A 10,599-nucleotide genomic window follows, 5' to 3' on the forward strand; every position below is an offset into this window, starting at 1 on the left:
ATCCTACGAAAGCTAGTAGCCTACAAAATAAATAAATAAATAATTTTAAATAGTAGTAGTAGTATGCTGGGGGCTGGCTCCATCTCTCCTGCAGTGGGTCACCTCATTTCAATGCTGGGCACAGAGGAAGAGGCTCCTCTCTTTGGGAAGCCCACCTGGTTTCTATGCTGGGTATGGAGGAGGGACAGAGGTCTCCACCCCTCCTCTGCCAAACTACTTGCTTGCCAGCATACAATTTCTGGTTGCTTACACCAGCCAGGCTAGTGCTTAAATGCAAGGCTGATGTACAAACCTGAGAGATGAGACTAGAGGTCCATCTAGACCAGTATCTATTTTCCATCAGCGACCAGCAAGATGCCTCCAAAAAGTCCACCAACACCGCCTTAAGCAGACAAAAAATTCCAATAGACTCCCTTGCTGTTACACCCCAGCAACTGGTACCCAGTGGCATACTTCCTCTGAACAAGAAGAAATCCTCATATAGGCATCAAGGCTGATAGCTTACATGGCTATCACTCTGAGTAGACACTCTCAAAGATCTAAAGAAGGCAGGCAGGACTTCCCTCCGAAGAAGCCATGTTGATAGTAAGCAAGACTGACTTCTTCAGTGTGCTCCATACATCTATCATCAACAACGTAGTCCCTCAATTTACCAGAGGCAGACCTTAGGCCAAGTGTTAATTTCTTGCTTGCCCCCTTTCGAAAAAAACAGCAGCAAAATGTTGACCACTTTCCAATCATCTTGATAAGGAGACCGATTTTAGTGACATGTAGCATATTTTATTATGAGATTAGCAATCATTTCAAGAATTATTGGGTGTCTGCCACCCAAACCCAATGATGTTAATTTTAATTCATCAATCAATTGTAAACTTCCATTTCCTGTCATCCCTATTTGATTAAGTTCTTCTGGTGTTGAGTCAGATGGCTGATTCTGCAGCGGCCACACTGGGGCCAGAGCAAACACTGACACGTGTGAGGTAGGAAATCTAAATCACAATCCTATTACACAGTAATCCGCCATGATGGTCTTCTGCACACGCATACACACACACACACACACACACACACACACACACACACAGACACACTGAAAGGGAGCTATACCAAAGCACCATCACATTGCTGCAGGGCTCCCCTTCATTTCACTGGGGCTTGCCCAGTGGATTGTGCCCCATGAGCCAGCTCTCTCGTCTCCCCACTGCTGCCGTTAAGGGCCCCCAAAATCCACTGTCTGAGGCAGCGGCTTCCCCTCACGTGAACCCATTTACAAAACGGGCCTAGACATCCGCAGGCAGCATCCTCACTCAACAGCCTCTCCTTGCTGTGGGGCGATTTTGTCTCCTATCCAGATGACGGTTCAGTCCTTGTCCTCTGTGCTCTTCTACAGTAAACACTCTATAGCCACAGCACTTCCCTTACTACTTGAAAAGCAATGAGTGTGGCCTGTGGCACCCCTGCACCGACTGCTTCTGTCTGCAGTGTGCCCCTTACCCAGTTCACGCAGCCCATCTTTCGCTGAAAGGAATTTTGGACTGACTGAAGACTCTGCCTGGCCTGACGGAAGACTATCTACCGCTCAGTTTGCAGCCGCCCCTCCCGCCTTCCTCTCGCATCAATCAAAGTCAATGGTGACCTCTTCAATCTCTTCGTGGCTGTTCTGGACGGTGCTCTTGCCGTGCATCTCCTTGAGGTGGCGCCGCAGGCCCGGCTTGTGGGTGAAGTGCATTTCGCAGTAGTTGCACTTGTGGGGCTTGATGCCGCTGTGGAGGTTGAGGTGGTCCTGCAGGGTGGCGTTCTGGGTGAAGCACTTGCGGCAGACGGGGCACTGGAAGGGCTTGAAGCCGGTGTGGACGCGAATGTGGCGCGTCAGGTTGCTCTTCTGCGAGAAGACTTTGCCGCAGCGGAGGCACAGGAAGATCTTGTGCTCCTGCACGTGGCTCACAAAGTTCCCCAGCTGCTGGAACACACTGTTGCAGCGGGGGCAACGGTACGGACGCTCCAGCCCCGGCACCTTCCACGATGCCACCCCGGCACCCGCCCGCCAGTCCCTGTACGCCATGGCTGTGCTGTGCCGGTGCCGATGCAATGGGTAGTTCCTCCACTGAGGGGCAGGGTCAGGAGCTGCTGGAGGGAAAGTGAGTCCTTCGCTGCTTGCTTCGTCGTCATAGCAACCCTGCAGGTAGCTACGCGTGATCTCCACAGCGGAGTTGATGAGGGAGAGGGAGATTGCAGGAGAAGAGGGGCCGTGGGAGTCGCGGGGGGTGAACTCAGGCACCTCCACTTTGACATCCTCAGAATCTGTCTCCCCCGTGGGTGAAGGAGGTTGCTTCTCCTCCCCTTCTTCTTCCCCACCCTGCTGGGAATAGCTCCCCTCCGCCTGCTCCTCCCGCAGCAGCGTGTCTGCCTTGGGGACTAAGTAGTGGGAGACCGCCTGCGCACAGCGCTCCACCACGTGGCCCATCTGCAAGAAGGAAGCAGCAGTCAGGTAGTTGACCAGTTCCTTGATGGGCACCTCGAGGCATCCTGTGTAGCAAGAGAGAAGAAGCTGGCGTCCGATCTCCGGACTCTGGAAGAGTGAGACGGACACCTCCTGGGAGTCATTGAGCAGGAACTGGTCGCGCAAGAAAGGGGAGCAAGCGGCAAAGACCACACGGTGCCCGGGAACCCGCAGATCGTTCACCTGCACTGTCACATCACAGAAGCGCCTCTGCTGCCGCAGCTGGTCCATGCGGTGCAGCACTCCATCGCCGTAGCCAGGAAATCGAAACTGCAGCCGTTCGCAGGCTGGGGCCATTTTTGACGTGCCTGGGAAGGGGGAACAAGACATGGGAGGAGGGGACAACTGAATTATATGCAACACACTAAAAGGGAATCCAGACACTTGGAGGCACCTGATCCTTGTTTCAGACTAGGAGCGACTAGGGTGAAGAGAAGCTTCAGTTTGATTGGGTGGAGGGGAATAAAAAGACTTGCCCATAAGAAAACTCACAAAGGTGCTATTTCCATGTTGAAAATAATGTCACTACAACTGCATCAAGCAGCTGTGCAATCTCATCAAGTATTGAAGTAGTTATAAGATACTTTAATACCAAGAGTGTAATTTCATGTCTTCATTCATGTGCCCAAAGAGATTTTACAGATTTAGCAAATACTTTACTGCCTTGTAAAAAAGTCTAGCAAGTTTACAACTCTCTTTCTTTTGTCATAAAATGGTCAAGAACACAACAGCAAGGTAGTTAACTAGGGTTCACCATGGGATCATATTTCTTTGGTGCTTTAAATGTTTCCAGGCGCAATTCAAAGTTAGTTTTAACTTAGAGCTCTAATCAACCTTCTCCTATACAAGGCTGTTCACCAGTTACAATCTTCATTGTAGTTCCTTCTCCGGAACTCCCCCCACCCCTGAGATTAAGCAGATGGCTGGGGGGCAGGCAGTGTTCTTTCATGGCATCTGGTTTGTGGAATTCCTTTTCCAGAATACTTGCCTGGAATAGTTTTTATTATTTTTACTAGGCTAAGGTGGTGGTTAACCTGTTGCCCTCCAGATGATGCAGGACAAAATCCTCCATCATCCCTGGCATTGGCCCTGCTGGCTGATGAGTTGGGTTCCTACAACACCTGGAGGTTCGCCACTTCCACAAGTTGCATCAAACACAGTGGGACTTAATTTCATCCTGTTTACTGGAGCATCTAATAAACTACAATAACCTTGATGGTTAACCAGAGATGGCCAGGAAGAGAAAATTCAGAGTACCTGACCCAGAATTTCTAAATATTTCCAAACTTGGAAAACTTTGCTTACTTTAAAATATGGTCTGTTAACAAAAAGGATTACAAGCCATTACCTGATCCTGGTTTGTTTGAACAAACCACTGTTTAAATTCACAACATGGAACTCTGGTTTATTTGAAACCAAATAAACCGATAAAACAGTCTCCAATCTTCTATTTCCAGTCTCCCAAGTGGACAGCATACTATTACTGTACTATGATCTGTTTTAACTGTTTTTAATTTTAAATCACTGTAACCTTTCCTGGGACCCGCTGGTGATGGGCAGGTAGTAAATGTAATAACAGTAGTAACACTTGATGGAAGCATATAGTTTAACGTCACAAACAAATTGGCCCATGGTATTTAACTAGCCTTGTAAGCTGCCACAAGAGCTGCTTTAGCCAACTTTTAAAATAAACCTACAAAAGTGAGTAGCCTGCAAATGATGCTACTAGCCCATTCATTTACTTTCACACACTTTTTTGCTGCTCGCGGCTATGTAAGGATTGTTTACATAGGGCAGGCAAGGTAATAAATTATATAAACAGAAGAAAGTATTTCAAGTTAAGTAACAATAACATCTATAAAGCTGGGTACTGTACCTGTAAGATCCGATTCGGCACAACCCCTCTTGGCTAACTGCACCCCCCAAAAAGCATTTACATCAAAATGGTAATATTTTGTGAACTTGACAGCTGCAGCACCGCTATAGCTAAAATCCAGCAGGCACAGACAGGAAATGATTGCCGAATAACATGTGATCCCTGCTTATTCCACCAGATCACCTCTTTGTGCATCGAATGCTAGTATCCTTTTATGAATGAAATTATTTATTTTCCCTCACTTTGGAGGGATATCGATTGGAAAAGGAATGTAAAAAAAGAAAGTCTATTTATCCTGATGCTTAGAATGCACGGGAATGCTTATTAGTTTTAAATGGGCTATGGGCATTTTACGCATCGTTTGTTTAAGGCTGCTTTATCCAAGAACACAATGAAAACCTCAGCGAAACATTGAGCCTCCCACCGGCGCGCATGTGCCTCCTTACTACTATTCTCGAAAGCGTTCTACTCCGCTTGCGTAAAGCGCCTCACTGCCCCCGCCCTTGCCCATCTGCGCCTCTTCGAACTCCGAAGCTGCGCGCGCAGCGACCCCTGCCGGTCGCCCTGATGTCCCCGCCGCGCTGTTCGCGCAGCTCCTCGCTCTCTCCCCATCCCAGCAAGCTATTCACAGACGCCTGCTACGCTCTTCCCGCACCGTACGCCCCTGCGTTCCTGTTCGCAGACGGGCGCAAGTTACGTGAGATGCGCCGCTCCTCACCCGTAACCGCGGCCCGCTCGCCGGCCCCACCACCGGCGCCTTGTCGCCTCGCTTCGGGCGTGGGGAAGGGACCGCTGCCGCTTCTTAGGGCCTCCGAGGCGGTGGCTTCACACCGGCTCCGTCAAGGCCACTCGCGGCAACCCAGCCACGCCGCCATCTTGGAATCCGCCCTCTCGGAGGGTCCGGGACTTTTTCCCCCAGGCGGGCAAGGGCAGGGATTGCTCCGCGGAGCGACCCGCCGCTGGGGCTCGTTGCGAGGGGACGGGGGGGAGTGAAGGGGTCGCGCGAGCAGAAGCGGAACCGTATCCCTCCGCCTGGAAAGAGTCCGATGCCCGGGGAGAACGAGGCGTCGCCCCACCTCACACTGAACCCCACAGGAGCCTCTGGCCCGTTGGCAGGAGCCTCCTGAAAGCAGCCAGCCCCACCTCCATGCCACCTTCCACACCACTGCCTCCTTCCACAGAAATTCCCTCACACTGTCATTTATGAAATTCCTATGCCGCCCTTCATCCGGGGGTCCCAGGGCGGCTTACAATACAGTGGTACCTCGGGTTACAGACGCTTCAGGTTACAGACTCTGCTAACCTAGAAATAGTACCTCAGGTTAAGAACTTTGCTTCAGGATGAGAATAGAAATCGTGCAGCGGAGGCAACAGGAGACCCCATTAGCTAAAGTGGTGCTTCAGGTTAAGAACAGTTTCAGGTTAAGAATGGACCTCCGGAACAAATTAAATACTCAACCTGAGGTACCACTGTATATAAAACACAGCAGCAATGTGCAAAAGCAGTGCCCTCAATGTGTCTTCTCCACCTCCCCATTTGGCACTTCTTTCCCCTTCCTACAACCAGGGACAGGCTTGGTAAAAGGGCATCCTGAGTGAGGACAATATGTGGCGCCCCTACTCACTTTTGAGTAGATATGCATCATGCATATAGATTAAGGTTACCAGATTTCTTTCAATGAATCCAGGGACACTTTCAATGAATAAATGCTACACGTTTGGGACACTGATGTTGCAGCGATGGCGGTGGCAGAGGGGTGGCCACCACTTTGACCTCAACCGCCACATTTCCCCTTCCTATGAGGCTTCTATCTCCTTTCTTCATGAGCCTGGGCAGCCCCTGAGTTGTTGGATCTTCGGTGGTGGTGGTGGTGGTGGGCAGTGGCGTAGCGTGGGTTGTCAGCACCCGGGGCAAGGCAAGTAATTTGCGCCCCCTAACCCATGGATTTGCGCCCCCTAACCCTAACCCCCAGATGTTGCGCCCAGTGCAGCCGGCCCCCCCTGCACCCCCCACGCTACGCCACTGGTGGTGGGGAAGCGGTGCACGGTAGGTCAGGCATGGAAGGCGGAGAAGGAGGGTTGAGAGCAGCGGCAGCGAGGCTAGGGTAGCACGATGCCTCCCCATCGGAGCAGCCCCAGTCCCATTCCTACTTGCGTGCAAGCAGAAGGGGGCAGGGATCTCTCAGGCAGCCAAATGCCTCCCTTCCCATCGGAGCAGCCCCAGTCCCATTCCTACTTGCGTGCAAGCAGAAGGGGGTGGGGATCCCTCAGCTGCAAAGGGAAGCTTCCCCTTGCCTAACTGAGAGGTCCCTGCCCCCTCCTGCTTGCTTTCAAGCTTTGATAGGCAGTGTGAAGCCTCCCTTCACAGCTGAGAGATCCCCGCCTGCTCCTGCTTGCACGCAAGTAGGAGATGGGAGGCTGCTCCGATAGGCAGCGTGAAGCCTCCTTTCACAGCTTAGTCAGGGAAGGTGGAGGCAGCCCAGAAGCTGCATCTTAGAGCCCCCGCACCACCATCATATGGGGACTTCCGAGCAGCTCCTGAAGCCAGCCAGAGCCAACTGCTCCAGGCTGCTGAGACTGCTGCTGCTGCGTTTCCCGGGGACATTAGATGAAATCCGGGGACATTCCGGGGATGGAATTTGTCTGGGGACTTATTCGCAAATCGGGGGATTGTCCCCAGGAAACGGGCGTCTGGTAACCCTGAATAGGTGACATTATTCTTATTCTTATTCTTATTACTACAACTACAACTATTACTATTTTGCACCTCCTCAGTTTGACGCGCTGTGTAGGGAACCGCCTGCACCACCCTAAATCTGTTGCAAAATGTTTTTGTTTTGTTTCTAAAGGATTTTTTTAAAAAAACTTTGAAACGATCGAAGGACAGCAATGATGACATCAAATCAGATTTCTTTAAAGGAAAATGCGAAAGAATAAAACTGTACAAGTTACGTGCTAAGAAATAGTACAGCTAATATATGGGGAGACAAAAAAAGATCAAAACTAGATCCCGTCTCAGGAAAAGCAGGGCAACATGTTATTTCCACACACACGTGTGTGTGTCCAGGGGAAGACTTTGGTAATCTCTCCATCATATGGCGCCTTGCGTAAGGCCAAAATTTGGTGCTCCCAAATGGATTTTCTCTGTTATGCGTCTTCTCCATTTGGTGCCCCCTCAACTGTGCGGGGGAAATCTGGCACTGCTGTGTCAATGGTTCTTTGAAATACCATTTCCTTGCCTTTACCTTTGCTCCATGTCCTGCACTAGCTGCCAAACAGTTGGACCCATCTTTTGCTTGCCAGGAGTACAGGACCTCTACCAGCAAATATATGCAGCAGCCTGGAAAGCTTAGTTGGTCAGTGTGGTGCTGATAATGCCAAAGATGTAGGTTCAATCCTTGTATGGGGCAGCTGCATTTTCCTGCATTGCAGGGGGTTGGACTAATAGATGATCCTCAGGATACCTTCCAACTCTCCAATTCTATGACTCTAATTTAAGGAGAAGGGGATATTAAAAACACTAATGAGGCTCTCAGGATAAAAAGCAGGTTGTGTGGGCGGGGAGAGTTTTGTAATTAGCAAAATACAAAGACTAATCTTCCCATTAAAATAAGGTTTTTGCTTTGCCTTGCCTACTAAAGTATAATAACCTTGTTTGTAGAAGACATTTCTGAGCACAACAGAAGATCCCAACAGGCAGAGAGGAAGGAAGGAAGGAAAGGACATTGCAACACACCGATCTTGAGCTAACATGACCTCTGACAGGGAGAATTAATCATCAGAGCCCAGTGTCCTTATGCCAACACATTGCTTATTATTTTAATCCTGGATTTGATACAACTAGGACAAAAGCCGTTCTGGACCCTGCAATCTATTTTTGTTGCAATGCAAGAGGATGGACACCTGGCAAGCTGAGCAATATATATATATATATATGTGCACAACATGTGTTAACACCAGTCAAATCCCTTACAGGGACTTCTGCACTCGTAAGATGTTTATAGACCCCTAACACATTTTGAGCTTTGTTATTTGTTATTCCAGGCGGTGGCTGAGTACCAGGAGAAAATAATGTGGCATTATTTGGGGCTAGGGCAAAAACGGTCTCCCCTCTTGACTAGAAATCTACCCATCGTCAAATACCTAACCACACTGCTGCACAGAATTGAGAGAATGACAGGTGATTGTGGCTGCATTGTTAAGACTATTTCCCTAGGGCTTGAGAGATGAGGCTCAAATCGCCACTCAGCTGCGAAGGTCAGGTCGCTGGGGGACCTTTGGCCAATTACAACATTTTGGGTCAACCTACCACAGGTAGGTTGTACTGCGTAGGATTTTATAGGTCTCTCCCCCCCCCCGTCCCTCCTCCCATTCCGTCTCCCCACTGAGATCTCTTTCTAGCCTATTCTTACAAGTGTTTGCAGGGCATGTGTAAAACACAAGACTTGGGTCACATTCACACATACACCTAAAGCACATTGCTCCCCCCCCCAAGAATTCTGGGAACTGTTGTTTATGAAGCATTGCTCCCATGATTCTTTGGGGGCAGCCATGTTAGGAGAGCCAAAGATGCCCTCTGGACCTTTGGTGGGGCTCAGCTGGCAGCACTCCAGCACAAATGATGAAGAAGTGGTTTGGCTTTTATAGAGGACCCAACCCAAGGGACCCAGAAGTTGCTGCAGACATGTGCACACTATGCTCTGTGGTTGAGAACTGGCTCAATTCTGCAGTGCCTTGTGAAAACCCATCCCCTTTTCTCAATTGCTGGAACTGGGTGTTCCTGCACCTCCCCTTGCCCCAAAAGCCTGTTGATTCCTCTCCCCCTCCCCCCCTCCAGTTGCTCTCAGTCCACTCTTGCAAAACAAACCCTCAAATTGCCACATGCCATGTGGAGGCACGACGGTTGCAGCCCTTCTGCAAGGCAGAAGTCGCTTGTGCAATTCCTTAGGGCTGCAAACCCTCCACTCTGTTCCAGTTGGGAGAAAAGCATGTGGCAGATGCCAGCTTCGATCCCTGCCACATCTCCCCGGCCCTAGGCAAGACCTTTGCTTGAAATGCGAAGGAGAGCTTTAGCCTAGAAGGAATCATAGGCCTGACTCAGTTGGAAAGGACCTTTTTACAGCCTATACCACCCTTGTAAGTTGCATCACTGCTGGGCGAGTGATCCTTTCAGGCAACTAGGCATGGAAGTTTTATATATCCAGTTCCTCCTCCTCCTCCTCTCCATCTTTCAGGCCACACAGATATGCCCAGACCCAAGGGGAAGGGTTGTAGCTCAGTGGCAGAGAATCCACTTTGCAAGAAGAAGATCCCCAAAATCTCCAGGTTGAAATGGGATCAATACCCCCTGCCTGAAATATTGGCAGTGCTGCAGCTAGTCAGTGGAGATGACAGTGGGCTAGATGCTTCTAGGGGGACGCGGGTGGCGCTGTGGGTTAAACCACAGAGCATAGGGCTTGCTGATCAGAAGGTCGGCGGTTCGAATCCCCGCGACGGGGTGAGCTCCCATTGCTCGGTCCCAGCTCCTGCCAACCTAGCAGTTCGAAAGCACTTCAAAGTGCAAGTAGATAAATAGGTACTGCTCTGGCGGGAAGGTGAACGGCGTTTCTGTGCGCTGCTCTGGTTCGCCAGAAGCGGCTTAGTCATGCTGGCCACATGACCCAGAAGCTGTACGCCGGCTCCCTTGGCCAATAAAGCGAGATGAGCGTTGCAACCCCAGAGTCGGCCACGACTGGACCTAATGGTCAGGGGTCCCTTTACCTTTAGATGCTTCTAGACAAAATGCTATAGGCTAGTTGCTTTTTGTAGAAACGTAGGGTTAGGAGGAACTCTCAAGGGTCATTTAGCCCACCCTACCCCCAAAATGCAGGAATCTCATATCCCAGGTGCCATGCAGAATAACTTTTGGCCCCCCAGCTGCTGCTGCACAACTCCCAGTACCCCCTGGACCATGGGGCCAACTTACTGGGGCTGATGGGAGTTGTAGTTCAGTGACAACAGGACGGGCAAAGGTTCCTCACTCTCTGTACACACTGCCTGTGCTACTGCTGCCTTGATTAGCACAATATCGCTGTGGCCAAGAGCAACAGGTGGGGTAGAAGAGCCAGTGTGGTGTAGTGGTTAAGAGCGGTGGACTCGTAATCTGGGGAACCGGGTTCGCTTCCCTGCTCCTCCACATGCAGCTGCTGGGTGACCTTGGGCCAGTCACACTTCTCTGAAGTCT

The 10,599-nt window shown here is 50.4% G+C and overlaps 1 pseudogene across 3 annotated transcripts; it reads right to left on the bottom strand.

Annotated features, from left to right (window-relative positions):
- Nucleotides 1–758: 758 nt before the first annotated feature.
- On the bottom strand, nucleotides 759–5,264 carry LOC309345869 (zinc finger and BTB domain-containing protein 26 pseudogene; annotated as a pseudogene). 3 transcript variants are annotated; one of them, XR_014161720.1, is made up of 3 exons: nucleotides 5,095–5,264; nucleotides 1,074–2,808; nucleotides 759–1,033 (listed from the first exon to the last, which is right to left on the bottom strand). The product of XR_014161720.1 is annotated as a zinc finger and BTB domain-containing protein 26 pseudogene (transcript). The 3 variants fall into 3 exon arrangements; XR_014161721.1 differs by having other exon boundaries at nucleotides 1,068–2,808; XR_014161722.1 differs by having other exon boundaries at nucleotides 1,064–2,808.
- Nucleotides 5,265–10,599: the final 5,335 nt, after the last annotated feature.

The sequence above is a fragment of the Podarcis erhardii genome, assembly GCF_964252035.2.
Source record: "Podarcis erhardii genome assembly, chromosome: 7".
Taxonomy (NCBI): domain Eukaryota; kingdom Metazoa; phylum Chordata; class Lepidosauria; order Squamata; family Lacertidae; genus Podarcis; species Podarcis erhardii.